This window comes from Neodiprion pinetum, chromosome 3, assembly GCF_021155775.2.
Source record: "Neodiprion pinetum isolate iyNeoPine1 chromosome 3, iyNeoPine1.2, whole genome shotgun sequence".
NCBI classification, from domain to species: domain Eukaryota; kingdom Metazoa; phylum Arthropoda; class Insecta; order Hymenoptera; family Diprionidae; genus Neodiprion; species Neodiprion pinetum.
The window spans coordinates 26,415,567-26,431,456 of record NC_060234.1 but is presented as its reverse complement, the minus strand read 5'-3'; the positions used below and the strand labels follow the sequence as shown (position 1 = coordinate 26,431,456).

Genomic DNA, 15,890 nt, shown 5'->3' with positions numbered 1-15,890 from the left:
TATCCATCAAGAGGAAGAAAAGTGATAAATTTAAGGCTTCCCTTTGCCTGATAGCTCCTTGTTACCCGGTCATGTGAAGCCTGTGTTCTTACCTGTCTCTCTCTCTCTCTCTCTCTCTCTCTCTCTGTCTCTCTCTTGGCCTTTGCTCTTTATGTTTGGCCGCTCTTGATTCTCGTTCTCTCTCTCTCTCCCTCTCTGGAGATGGCGCCATGTGCTGCAAGGATGATGTATGAGCTCAAGGTAGAGTGTGAAATATCTCTGAGGCAGCGAAGGGCTTGAGCACGCACGCTTCGCCCACCATTGTACCTTAGGCTTCACGTGTTTACCACTACTTGAAATCATTTTTCGATCAATACCAAGTGTAGAAATCGTCATCGATACATTCGTAACAATCAATTATATCGTACAACTCTACATAGTTCCAAAATAACAAAGCAGATTTTTTAATCCCGCACCATTGATCTATCGCTCGTTGTGTACTTAATTAATTTCGAGTACTCGCGTTGTATCGATCGAACTTACGAAACGCTGACTGACAGGCAGATATACCTATACAGCTTTTCTGCGTTCTCTGGTAATTAAATCAGGATTTAAACTCGATTTCACGACAAAGCGGATTATTTATAAATTATCTTTAACCTAAAACCGCTTTGTTCTGGGACGGAAAATTTTTTATACGCTTATGCGATCGTGCGTTGTATTAATTCGAGTTGTACCTACTTCCTCCGCGTGTATCGTTACTTGTTTTTTTTTTTACCTCCGTGAACTGAAGGAATTGAAATATTTTTTAATTAAAATTTCACCATTTCAATCATCGCGTACGCTGCTCGATACAAAATTGCAGAATTTTTACGCGACGCGTCAATATTACTCGATGTTGATGCACCAATATTGTATACGTGTTGATAAAATAGAAGAGTTAATTAATAGCGTAAAAAAGTGAAAAATTGCTCAAATTATCAATTTTATGATCCATAAATCTCTAAATATTTGAGATTATTAAATTCTTTCAACTTCATCCACTCGTATCACCAGAATTGATATTATAAAAAATGTCAATGAAAGAATCGTGTCCGCAGGTACACAAATAATACTTTATATCTACACAGATGCCACTGCCAGGAAAATATTGTCGAGCATTTGTCCTGCAAGTTGTTGAACAAAGCCAAAGAAAATAATCAAGTCTGAGTTATTTGTCTTTTTCTTACACCTTGTTTTTTTTTTTTTCTCGATCATACATTTCCCGTTGCTTTTTATTCACTGGCATCATCAAAAGAATTATTATTTCCTCACAGAGGTTGCTCCGTGCCCTTACAATAATAATAATAATGAAATTCCCTGCTGGGAGTCTAGAAATTCTATTCGCAAACTATAATTCGAAGTTTTACTTGATTTGTACGATCGTTGTTGTTTGCTTGCATAACGATTGTTCGCAATTTCACAGCTTTTTCCTCTCCTCTCTTTATTCCGGTATTCTTCTCGCTTTTCCTACACCTCTCAACCTTGCTCCCTCCCTTTTCTCTTCTTCTTCTTATTTTCCGCGATATCAATTTTCCAAATAGGTATATGCAGAGTTATTAGGCATCACGGGAACTCGTGCTGAGAAAAATATTGTTTCGAAAATAAACATGCCTTTAAAAATTTTCTCCCGTTTTCCAACGTAACGTGTTCACCCAAAGAAAACAATCGGTTGATTATACACATAAATTAAAATAGCTTTATCGTACTCCTATTTGGAGGAGAAAAATTTTTCCTCTCCAACACGGCGATCACTGATTATTTTTTTTTTTTAATACTAATTGGTGTGAAATATGTCACCTGCGAAGCCTACATCAGATCACTTATTAGCTTTAATTATCAAGCACGTGTCAACGTTTGAAAAACTTTATTTTTTCATTTAAAATTCATTCATGGAACAAAATAATTATTCATGTATTCCGAGTTCGAGCGGAGTGAATATTCAAATGCAACGCTCAAGTAAAATTAACCTTAATTAATAATACAGGCTATTTTTTTCCTCCGAGCACCATGAATATAATGTGCAGATATTTAGTCTGTGTACATAATTTTTGGACATTATTCTTATCCTGCTTCTCGATTCACATGGATCCGCACTGTCACAAATCGGAGTCAATTACTTTTCCCGATATAATTGTACCCACTCGTGAAAAAATTTTGCTGACACAGAGGCAAGTAAGTCATTTTGAGCGATGTCTTTTTTTCCCCGTCCCTCTTATGATGCATAGGTATACGCACACACGTCGAGTCGTTCTGCCGCTTCGTTTCGCAATAAGAAAGATAGCACGAGGAACTTTGATAAAGAGGAAACGTTGTACAGCTCGCCCTCCTTATATAAATGGGATACTGACCCCACGCCTCGTATATTTTTCTTGCATCTCTAATTGGACGAAGACGAAGAGAGGCCACCACTCTTTTCCCCTGTGGCAGGAATACATCGAATCGCGTAACACCCGTTGCATTCTTATTATTACGAATTTCCTTGTCCGATAAACTTTCCCCGACACGGATCTGCCGGTTTTCGGTTCTTTCCTCGGCTCAGCCTTTTCATGTAACAAACTTTTGTTAAAACTTAAAAAAAAGAAATACTTCACCAGCTCACCGCGCGAATCTTGATTCTAACTTTGCAGAGACGATCCGTTGTGATCTAAACTGCGAGGCTGAACGAAGGGATTGAAACGAGACTCTTCGTTAAGGTTTCGAACGGCGACCCTTTTTCCACTTGTTCTGATCAAATCGGTTTCAGCTATAATCGTTAAATTTCGCCAGTTCAAAATTTGTGCATTTTTTACAGCTGCTAATGGGAATCTTCCGTGAAATAAAAATCTTATCTCTCTCCATATTTTCCTTTGAACATTTAATTGCGGTTATCAGTCGTGCTGATTGTGCAAAAACTGATGAAACTCAGGATTACTTTGTTGAGATACTCATTTACGTGCACCGAATATATCATGCAGCAGATTCTCGCGAATATATCGCGACGAGTATAAAAAATGTCACCAACAACCGTCGGTATAATATCTCTTCTGCATGTGATGCAAGTAGAGCGCGAAAACCTTGCGACAAGTTATTAATAAAAGTACGAAGCTTTGTTGGACGATGCCAGAATAGTTTTTCACTACCTTGTATATATATATATATATAGTCATACACGTATAATATGTACCTACATTGAGTGACCCGAAGCCAAACTCATACGGACGAACTGCTCTGGCACCGGATGTGGGAAGAGAGAGGGCGCCAACAGGAAGCGGTTCTCTGAACGACCTTCGTCTGCGACGCGGTGTGATTTTCGTGTCTATGTCAGGGCGACGTGTACAATGCGATTATCCCGTGGGTAGGTATTGTTGTTTTTTGCCATTCGAAATACCAGATGGTAAATGAAAGTAACGTGCGTATATTCAAATCGCAAAGAATAGATCTTCTATGTTTAATTGTTTTAACTTTGAACTTTTCCTTTGTTTTATCTTACTACGTTGGAAATAACGAAAAGAAGGAAGGACGTTTTTTTTCTTTTTTCATTTTTTTTTTTTTGGTTTTTTATTGCACTTCGGTCATGAGTTATTTTTTCTTTCATCTGTGCAACTTCCTTTGGCTTTGCTGAAATTTCTTACATTTTTTGAACAAATTGAACTGGCAAGCCGGATGAGCTGCAGTGATGCAGGTGGATAGCTTCTCTGATAAAAAAAAAAGTGCTAAAGAAATTTCATCTCGTATATACTTCGACCTTTAATTTCTCCCTCACTTTGCGAAATGGCCGTAAAGAAAATTGAAAAATTCGTAGAATTGCGATGTCAGCGAGCGAAAGCGTCAGACGATGCGAGGAGTGATTCATTCGCTCGCGCGCTCAGTCCAGCAGCTACTTTACAGAAATTACATAGTTAAGGCTAACGGTTAGAAAATAGAAAATGGACGGTGAACGTCGGGTTTTCCTCATAAATTTTGAAAGCTAATTTTATCAAATTACATTATCAATATTGAATGTCGGTCGGTGAAACGCAATATTCGGCATTTTCAACGAAAGGCAATGGGTGGAGGTAAAAATTTAGAAAGACCAGAAATCGGAGGATCACAATATGGAGATTTCAGAGACACGGAAATCTATTTCATTGAAATATTATAATGCAGAAAGTCGTAATGTGGGAAAGTGAAAATGGAGAAAGATCAAACTATAGAAAGACAAAATGTAAAGTCGTCAGAACGAATAAGAATATTTGTCAGAATTCTGACGATTCTATGTTTTGGTTTTCTATACTTTACCATTCTACATTTTTACTTTTCTGTACTTCGACTTTCAACCCTTGGCGAAATTCTTTCTATCTTTCTAGATTTCCACGTTTCTGAAAACTCGATACAGTGACCTTTGACCACCCAAACTTGATATGCAAAATAATCATCTAATGGCTGTAATTTATTTATCTTTTTCTTTTATTCGTTAGGTCAAATTCATCTCTTTTATTCCGTGAATCGAGTCGCAATTTTGTAATTGAAAAACTGCGGCTAATTGTCCGTTCTGCAATTCGGGGAAACAATAGACACTCCAATGCAAACTTTGGTTCCCGGCATTGCGAATTCAGCCGGTGACCCAGACCGGGATATTAATTTAACGTTGCACCGGGTGTTTTGCACTGGCTGATCCCTGGCTTCCGTTATACGGTGGTATACCTAGTGCAGGCTGCCGGGGGGAAGTGCGTCAGCGCGAAGAGAGAGGATCCGCATCGTTGCAGGAAAATATTGTCGAAGTGTAGGAGGAGGTGGGCAAAGCATTCCGGAGCTGCACAGGTTCTCCCCGATCGATCCGAGAAATCAAAGGCTACACTCGATCTCTCCTGTACGAAAGATTTATTCGATTTGCACGATTTTTCATTGGGAGAAAACTCGCCTCGGCTTCCATACGTAGCCGGGGGGGGGGGTTCCTTTTTAGCTTTATCCCGCAGTTTTCCAACGATATTTTTCCACGGACCATTACCGATGCTAATTCATAGCCTCCTTTCCGCAGCTCTGCTGCCACTGCCAGAAGGCAGCTCGTGGAGCTGTGTTAAGGGGCTGTTAGAACCTCGAATTTCTCAGCCGTTTGTTAACGTGACGATTTTATAATTATCACGACAAAACTGCACTTACCGAAACACGAGTACCAACACCCAGATTCTAAACTCTGATGTATAAGTTTGTGATGATGAATAATTCAGTAACAACGATATTTCTGAAAACAATATTTTTTCTGATCTACTATGCGGTGAAAGAAAAAAAAATAACAGAAAAGAAAAACAACAGATTGTTTGAGTCGGACAAATATTTTGGCGCGTGGGTGGCGAAGAAGACATTTCGTTTTGCGAAATTAATTTCACATCGTCTCACCGAATCCTTCGTTGCCTCGAAAATAAAATTATTTGCAACACAGGATTTTTTTCACAAAAATTCCTTTCTCTCAATGTATTAAGAATCTCTCAATAATATCGTTATCTTTTTTCCTGACAAGATGAATAGGTGAAGTCAATCTCATCCATTACAAAGATATGAAAATCTCTCGTTCATATTATCTAACTAAATTTGTATACACCATCTTCATCTGTAGATAATATAACTCTTTGTCTCTGTTAAATACTTTAACAATCTGGCGTAGATATACTTGTGTCTATAATGATTCGTGCACGTTACGAAGGTGTGACGGGCTCTTTTTTTTTACACCGAACGGAGCTCCCGATGAGAATTTTAATGCGGGCTGCCCTGCAGGCGTGGAATTCGACCCGAATTTCGATGGAGGTGTTTGAACGTGAACGTCGAATACCTGACGGGTCGTCGAGCGAATACATTGAGTCCTAACCGTGGGCGACGAGTGCAAAAGAGGAAATGCAAAGCAGGGAGGTGGAGTGAGGAATGCTCGATTGTAGGCAGAGTTTCGAGTGGTAGGAGGAGGGAGAAGAAGGACGACCTGCAAAACACGATGCACCTCCACCCCATGCATTTCTCTCTTGAAATAGGTACTCTATTGTGCCTGTATTATATGCGACTTGAAATTGCACAACTTGAGCCTGACTTCGAATCATATCGGAGGCGCTGAATTGAAACGGACCGATCTACCACGTAACGTGGAACGCTCATCTTTTCACAAAATCTTTCTTTCTACCCAAACAAACTTTCTCGGGGATTCCACGTTGGAGGATCGTGAATTATTTTTTTCTGAAACACGGATTAACTGTTCCTTCCGTAACCTGGCGATGTGGTTCGAGGAACGTACATCCGTTGACGAATCGTCGGTCGGAACTCATTGCCACCTTGACAAAAGTTATCCACCGTAGCAGCAGCGGCAGCGTGGCATCAGCAGCAATTGGTCCCGATCCTAGGAAGACAAGTAATACATGTATATCCTTGTTGAACGTCGTTAAAACGTCACGCGATTCCGCAGTATAGCGCATTCGTGCCGTAATGGCTAACCGAGGAAACGGGAATTACTTCTAATCCGAGGATCACGCGCGCTGCTCGACGTCTTCGCCATCGCAGTTAAATAGCGAAGCTCTCTGTTCGTGCGTGTGTCGGTACTCCAGTGTCGTTCTATGTCCCTCCTCCCCTCCCCGAGAATGTCCTCGAGTGATAAGTCTTTGTCCATGTAGCCCCAGCGTCAGTCAGCCCTCGCGGCTGGACCGGATCAAGATAATGCCGAGGGATGTCCGGGCGGGGAGAAACAACGGAGACGCCGACGCCGACGGCGACGTCGACGAGGACGAAGACGAGGCGATATATACTCGTACGTGTAGTCGAGTCGGTCGGTTCGTTCGTATGAGGCAGAGCCTCGAGCTGCCCCGGATAAATGGATGCCGCTTTGGGACGCCGGGACTGCCGGGAGTCTGGGAGGTAGTTTTATTTAATCAAGGGTAGAGTGATTCTGCGGCTGAATTGCATTAGCGTTTTCCTCGAATTTCTCTCTCTCTCCCTCTCGCTACGCCCTCCGACGGACGAAACGCACTACGAAATTTGACCCGGAATATAATTATTCCGTTTACGATTGGGCTGCAAAGTATTTTACTAGTCGCAAGATATTCATTCTCACGATGTCAAGGCGAACGGTATTTTGGAACAACAAGTGTCCTACGATTGCGTTGAATCATTCGTGGTCCGCGTTATTGAGCAACTTTTATTGGTGGCAAATTTTATCCGAAAGCTGATCTGCCCATGCGTTTCTTAACGTTTCCAGAATTTCACTAGGTACGAAACGCAGGCAACGTGTGGACAAATATTATTCAACGAAACAGCAATATTAGTGCTAATATAGAGGCAGCAAGAATATTTTACGAGTAAACACGGACGCTTCGAGATGTGAAGATTCCTCTCTGGAATTCCGGATTATAAAATGAAAAAGACGAATGAGACAAGACACCACTAAAATTATCTATCCACTTGACTCGGTTAATCACATTATCTGTAACTTGTTCTTAAAATTCGAACGCTCTTGCAGGTTGACTAACTCGGGTCTTTAACGCGAGCAGAAAACCGAATTCCGTAACCTTCGTACCTTGATCCTTTAGGTCAAGTGAGCTGCCGTTCCAGTTAACAAGGATGTGTGTCTCGAGGGAGTTATTAGTCATGTACGTTGTAGTTTCCCCTTAACATTCAAGAGCCATGAAGGGGATTCGCGAAGGCACATCCGTTTTAAAGGTCATCTCGCAAGCTTACGGTATATTTATCCATATCCTCTTTGCATTTCCGATCCTAACGTGTAAAACTTTTTGCGAAATTCCGTGTAACTAGATTTAAACTACGTACCATAACGGAAAGAGATTTTTATCATAACATTCAATCCAGTATCTACAAAGTGCTGACGTACACTGGGAGAAATTTTTAATTCCGGTTACCGCTCAGTCGCTAACTATTTTCATTTTTTACCACAATCGAAAAATATAGTTCTAGGTAGCAAATGAATATTAGTTTTCTAGCTGCTACCAGAAAGTCTAGTATCCGTTACTGTTCTTTCTCATTACGATCATTGTTACTATATCTTCTTGTAACTATTGCGAAAATTTAATGCTTGCGCAACAATAAATCGATGTTAAAGCTTTATTTAATTAAAAAAGTACAGTAAACCAAACAAACTGGTTTTGCGTAGCAATTACCAAAAAAGGATCGACGATAGCGCAAAATGGTTACGCGTACCTCGCTTTTCGTAATTCCAGCAATATTCAAACAGTTTTTTTTAACGATATCTGTTTTATTGAATTTTCCAGTTACTATAACAAGTGAAATTTTTCTCAGTGTAATCAACGCTTTGACGTTTAAGAAATTGGACAAGTTTGCCTGGCGCGCGTTTCAATACCGCACTGACAATGGAAGTCCTATTTTAGATTGAACACGACGAATCCAGACCGCGATCCGCAGATTCCAATCGCCATTGACTATAAAAAGCGGCCAAATGATGCGTGGACAGTCCGGACCATCCGAATCCAGATGTCTGTCGTTGATAATCTCGAGCTCCGTTAAAGGCAGGTTTTAAAACAAACCGTAAACCGATCGAAATTCCGTTTCAAATTTCTGCAGCATTGTTACAGAGCCACGCCTTCTTATCACTTATCAGTGTTCGGTTATGCCTGCAGCCTTCACCTCGCGAGCCCAATTATAATATCAAATTACGAAGGGTAATAACGCATCGGAGCACGAGCAGCTTCGTCACTGAAAGGAGGAATCGAATTTAAGTAAGGGGAGTATTTACGGTTTCCCGGTACGGGTTAGGCGTCGACTTACCGTTTTACGGCAGCTTCTTCCTGCCCGCATTAGCGTCGACACGTTAGTCGGCATTAACGAAGCGTACGAAGGTCTTGGCGGTGCCTGACAGGCGATGATAACTTTCCTGAGTGCACTCATCTCTACTTATTGTTAGTTCCTGAAAGGCGGCGGCGGTGTGTTTTGCCCGGATTGCATGCCAGGCGCCATCTTCTCTCGTCACTTTGCGAGCCAACAACTTGGATAATCGGGTAATGGAGGAGCGTTTGCGCCAATGGAAGATCAGGACGGATAGTCCTTCGTCCTACAATTAACGCCGACAACCGGTGTACTCGCGATGAAGCGAGATTGCCTTCTACAACGGGGGAGGGACACAGATGTTGCCAGATGTTCGCCACGTGACGACGACAGGTTGCAGACGACAGGACCTCACGTGCAACCCTCGTTCATTGGCTAACTTATTTTACTCACGGACAAGAGCCCGTCATCGACATTCCGGATCGTGATCGTTTGTGCCATGCTTAGGACACTGTTTGATTCATTTCAAATATGTGTCCGTACGCTTCGCGAAGTACTTTAGTCCCGCGGAACACGATATAGGCGAATTCTTCACCCAACTGATCGGCGAATGGACTTGGTCATGGGCGCACGCGTAAGCCAACGTTGATGCGTTACGGGAAAGTCCGAAAGCTCTCGTATCTCGAGATTAATTGATGAGTAAACTGACACGTCGAAAAAGTTTCCGCAAGCATTACCTAAGTGGACCGGAAGTCGCGTCGCTGAGCTTGGATGACTGTGGTAAGTTCGGGTTGAAGAAGTCCATTACTTCACCCAGTGCAGCGTTGTCTTTCTTGGACGATATTACGGAGCCGGAATTTATTTCGCGTTAAGGACAAATCATGCGGCGGAACAGGAAAAGATGATTTTTTAAATTACGAGTCAAACTACGGGCATATACCCTCGCAGTGGCAACTTAAGACGCAAATATATAATCTTGTGCCGGATTTAATAGGAGCCCAAGGCGCAGACTGTCGACGACAAGAATACAGAGCTCCTTCACAGCCGCATTCTCATCTCCATCTGTTGCCAGCTGCAGTGGCTTCCTGCAGGTATTACCCTGTACGGTTTACAATTATATCCGCAACAGAATTACCGGTGAGCCGTCGGAGACAGAAGCTCAGCTCAGGAGGAGGTTGAACCGGCTTTAGAATTTTGCTACGCTATTGGGAGACCGCATCACCTCAGGATTGTCTGTAGGTGCCTGCATTAAAGTGGCAATGCGACGGTGCATGTGACCCAGTCGTTTCACCGCCTTCAATCTTAACCGCAGACCGAATTACAAGCCAACGGATTATCGGACGAAGAATAAAACATCCCCGTCGAGGGTGCCTCGTTGCCAAGGGCCAAGGCAAAAGGCAAACCTCCATACAAAGTGGCCGGAGATACAAATAGGTTTAGTTTTGGTAGGCGTTGCCGCTGCTGGACCCGAGGGAAGCGCGAACTCTTCCCTGCATACCCCATTTATCCCGGGGGTGGGGGGTTGAAACCCGAATGAATCCGTCGATCAGGACACGCAGGGCGTTTCCCTCACGGTGGTTAAGGGCTGATTTTTCCCCGACCAATGCGCTCCAGGAAAGTCGGGATTAATTCGTTCCAATTTGTATCGGCAATCAATTGATCCTCTTACGTATTCATTATCGAACTGCGAAATCGCGTTAGGCTCTTCGTCAACCATAGCGTGGCACCGAATATTCTAACCTCAAATTGCGGCGCCGGAACGAGCGTGCGGTATATTGCTTTTTACCTCTGTACATCGGATGATGAATTTATTATCTCATTGCGTTGCCGCGCCGCTGAAACAGTCCCGATAACTTCCAGATACCTACCTACTACTCGTAATGTCTGCAGCAGGGTTTTATTCAGCCGCAACTTTAGTATGAACATACAGCGAATGGCGTGGCGGTTCCGCGACGAAGTTATTAAGCCGTAACTCAATCCCATATTACGGGTATCATTTCTCTTGCATTATTGCTACTTCAAACATTCATTGATATAATAAACCATTTCTGCACACCATTCCGCTACTCCGCGTATAACATTATATACTCCGGATTCGTTTCGCGATCGTAAGTAGCTTACGTACTCCCGATGTCATCGACGTTCGTCGCTCTTCACGTTCAGCGTATCAAGCCGTAGACGACGCAATGGCGGAATGCATGCATAACCAGTGTGTACCTGTTAACAAGAAAATCCGGAATAACTTGCGGATCGGTTATCGCGCAAAGGTATAAACTTTCGAGGAAGAAAAAAATACACCAGCGATGTTGAGAATCCACTGGCACGTGCGTGCGATCGATGATCGTGCACGCTTCTCCGACGTATAAAGAGTACCTTGTACTACAGTTTTTCTGGTCACAGGTCGCCGGGTCCACGTTATAGTTTGTAATGGCGCATTTTATAGCACGATGCGGTGCAAGTCGCTGTGTTGTTTCTTAAATAACCTTGCCCGACGACCCCCTTGTTTTACGATACGAGTGTTCGCACGTGCAGAGCAGTGCCTCGGGGTTAAAGATACGCTTTTCAACCGTATTTCCACGCTTCCGCACCTTCGACTTCTTATCAACGATCAAAATAGGGTATGATAAACTCGTGAGTGAAATTAGAATTAAAAAAAAAAAAAAATCCATATTTCGATCGGTATTCGAGAAATATAAATTAATTCCCCCTCTTGGGCTGGGGATTAGTTTAGGGATGGCTTCTGAAATCGTAAGCAGATTAGACGCCCCGCGTCAGGACTAAATCCTTGCCGGCCGTTCTAACCGAAATTTCACGCCGACTTTTGCGCGGACGTGTAAAAGTGCTGAATTCACTGTTTCATGCGGATAATATCTATCTATACGCACATCTGTTTTGCATTATACACGCAATTGCGCAGAGCTTTTGGAAATTTATCGATCTCTGCACCTTTGCTCTGATTTCCGGTAACCGAAGTCGTTTACAAGTACCGAAAGTGTTCGGCAAATAAAGCATATCTTCTTTCCTTCGATCGATATCCACAATTATGTACATGGCGTTTTTTTCGAATCACTTCGCTGCACCCAAAACTAAAACCTAATTTTCGTAAAAACTGAGACATAAACAGCAGTGAATTAAATCAACCTTTGAAATCAGATCGGCGGGACTCCTGCGTCAGCACGTATGATTCCTTGAGCACCCCTGATACCCTCAGGAATATTCTAATCTGCAGGGATGCTCACAGGTGCGTGATACTCGGGAGACAAATGGGTGAGCACGATGGATGGTGGTTACAATGGCGGTTTCAGTCGACGTTTGTGTATTTATATGTAAAGTTAACGCGGGGAGTATAAAGGAATATTCGCTTTTGTTGCGTGTCGGCAATATGAGGAAAACATTTCTCGAATACATTACACTGATGTCGAGAATGAAAGTGATACGCCTGAATACCGGTTCCCTGTTCCCGTAGACGCGTATCCCGGAAGATGATAAGATATGTGCAACTCCATCTCTGTCTGACAGTGAAACCTGAATTCGACTTACAATTAGTTATGTGTACGAAATCTGTAATTCCCCATGATCATTTATGCGGAGATTTCTACGGACGAAATTATTTATCGCTTATATTAGTTATGTTACGAACACATTATTACCTCGTGTATCGGTTACTGCATCAGTTCACACGGTGAAAAGGAACCCAATTAGGTGGGAACGTCGCAGGTAACGGGCACATGCACTCACCTGTACTCCCATCGTTACGTAGGGTGAACCGAAATCGATATCGTAATAGAATAACCTAGAATCCATAGAAGCGTTTGGTCTGTTCGTTATATTGGACCTTGTGTCATCGCACGGTGTTGGCTTCCAACTGAGACTTGGACTTGTTTTTTTCTTCGTTTCCTTCTCTCTCAATGTGAGCAAAAATCGAGCGTGGAAACGTTCGTTCGTTTCTCCTTATCGCATACCTGTCAAATTACATCCAACTTATTAACAATGTGAAATCCCGCACCTTGAAGAAATGGAAGAGAAAACTTTTCGAATTTAAGTTGTTCTTCGATTCTTATTCCAAACTCTTATTCAAGATATCTTTCTTTTCTGAATCATTTTGTGCCACTTGAATCGCTTCGTATAGGTCAACTTTGTGCGGTTGTTCGATGCCCGAGGGCGATATAACTTGTCGAGAAAGAAGAAACTGGTTTGCGACGGTGTAGCTGGAAATTATTGTTAATTCTTCGGGAGGCAAGAGTCTATATTGAACTTGGTTAAAATTAACTTCGCTCAATTAGACGGTGCTCACAAATCGAACTTTAGAACGAAGTTTCTCAGTTGCGAGGTGCCGCGGAGAAGAAAGATGGCCTTAAGCTCCGATCTTAAGCTTTTCAAGCTTAAACCACTCAACTCGAGGCCAGTCTCTACCCAAGGCTGCAAACTTAAACCGGAGGGCAAATTGATCGTCGCTTGTATTTTTTTTTTTTTTTTTTCTGCACATTTTTACTGGACTTTTATTCATTACCAACCAGATTGCACCTCCGCGTACAATGAGATATTTCAACTGGATACCGGTGTTCTATGCAGCCGAGAGGGGTCATTAATCACCGGCAATGTTCAACTTAAGGTTGATGTATCGAGCGTCGTGTACAGATATCAATCAAAAAAATTTTAAAAAATGATAGGAAAATTAGACAATCAAGACGATAACTATTTTAAACAGATCCGAATTTGAAAGATCGATAACTTGAACTGAAAATATTTAATTTTTGACCGTCTTAAAGCAATATTCACATGTTTATCGTGTTATTTTTATAATGTGAAGAATGTTACAAACGGTATTTTTTCACGGCAATAGATTCGATTACTGAAATTATAATAATATCAGTCTCACTTTCCGAATGTATTTTTTTTTTTTTTTATCATTCTCTGCTTCAGAAATTTTTTTCACTTATATCCATACGGTCGACATATTTCTTAAATTTAGTGAGGTGAATCGGAACTAAACGGTTAATATTTTCTTGTTTCAGGTAAGGAATAAAGAACTGCACAAATTGACACTCTGGTTTCACGACCGTGTTTCAACAAGCGTTTGTATGTAAGTAAAAATATTTTGCTTGCCTGCTCCGGTCTATCTAAGACTGTAGCATAAAAAATCCAAATTACCTCCGAGGGAAGTTCGTACGACAGTCTATTCGACATTGGAATTGAAAACTCATATCGTTTATCGATACGGTTCGCTATGCCTGTATGCGCGATGATTACAAGACCCCGAGCAGTGATCCCCTAGATCAAAGCGATGACAACTGAATGGGTCACAAACACGGGGTCGTCACGCACGCTTCAGGGTCGTCCAATTTCGTCCAACAGGAAACCATGATCCATGAATTATTTCACGAACCAGGCAGGGTTTTACTCGATCTGCACGCTCGCAAATGTTATACGAGCTGGCGAAGTTTCCGCAATCTAGTATGTGGCTGGTCGAACATCGATGCGTGTCACCCGATGGGATCGAACGAAACTAACGACGACCATACGACCGTCCATCGTTCGCGATGCAGGTGTAGTTCATAATATTTATTGCATATCGGGTAAAAAAGACCAGGCGTCGCGTCGTATACGTATCTCTGTTCCACGGTTAGGCACGCGGATTTGCCGCGTGATGCGCCGCGCTATCGCTTTTTGCCTTTCAATTTATTGCCTCGCGTTACATTTGACTCTTGGAAAATTTTCGCCGTTATTATTATCAACGCTACTACTATTATTATACACGAAATGTTAAATTCCGGAGCAAATATACCCGGGGCAAGTTGAACACAGCTGCAGGTATTCGCCGGGGGATTATTGTCTATATATTTTTTCAATTTGTCCTCCGGGTTCAGGATTCAATTATTGTAAGCTCCGCTATTCACATCATCGTGAATGAAATAATCTCCGAAGGGTATCCAGCTGGATGAATTTAGTGGTTCGGTGGTGATAGTCGGCGGTGGTTTGGGAATACCTACGTGTTGAGAGAGCAATTACGAATTGCACATCCTCTATCCGTAGGAATCAGTTGCGCTTTGAAATGTCCGTTTCAGCTTTGATCCAGTTCAATTTTGTCCGGCCGTATTCGATAAACGAATATTACGTTGTATAGGTGGAATAAAAGTTCCACGATATTTCTGCGGTTTGAAGTAAAATCCACAAATTGAATCAATTTATTTATCCGCAGGTCAAGTATCACTTTGATTTAATCGTTCACTCGAGGCCGAGCTAAAAACAGATCAAATTGTGCAACTTTCAACTTCAAGAGAAGAGTATTTTTGCTGCTCGAACTTATTTTTTAATCAGAAAATTTGCGGTGGTAACAATATCTTACAAATTAGCTGAAGCAGTGAGAATAACAGACAATAACAATAATGATGTTGCGATCATTTTATACGGAAGAGCTAAAATATATTCCATGCACGAAGAAATATGAACTCCGTTAATTCTTCGCAGTCGTATCTAAATTGAAATTTCACCTGCTTAGCTGTCATCAAGAGCAGCGATAACGAGTCATTGCAGGTCGGGCACAAAATGATCATTCTTGAAAATCTACGAACCGGTATTATTGAGGGATTATCAGTCTTTCATTCGCAGTGCTTTTAAGTCTTATGCTTGAATGTACTGCAGTGTTCGGAATTTATGACGTGAACGTGAAAGCGGCAGCGTGGATCAATTCAATTACTCGTTCCAGACTGCATATAATGAAAAAGTGAAATGAAAAATTGAAAGAAAACTATAACAGAAAATGGCAATAATTTGAGGGTATATCTCGAGGATATTTGTATAGTGTACCGTGAGTTCTGTGGCTCGTAAAGTATTTCAGGTCCATAGAATATTACGATCGGTAGCGCAGCCACTGTCTCGTAAATAAAAATATGCATACACATACATACATATACGTACATGTGCACGGCTATAAAGTCGTCTCAAGCTCACACGGGGAACAGGGTTCACCACTCCTTTTCACTTAAGCAAAAACAAGTTTGAAATTCGTGGGAGATTACTTGAGGGGGTGCTAAAAATAATACACCTATATACACACCATCTTGGGAAAGTGTTTCTTGTCTTCTCTACTTTACTCGCGGACAAAGAGGGCAGGCTTTTCTATCTATTATAAACGTATAGTT

General features: G+C 41.9%; 1 protein-coding gene across 5 annotated transcripts in view; it reads left to right on the top strand.

Annotated features, from left to right (window-relative positions):
- Fas1 (fasciclin 1) overlaps nt 1–15,890 on the top strand; it is a 224,839-nt gene that overhangs the window by 40,687 nt on the left and 168,262 nt on the right. The gene's annotated exons all lie outside the window — the stretch shown is intronic.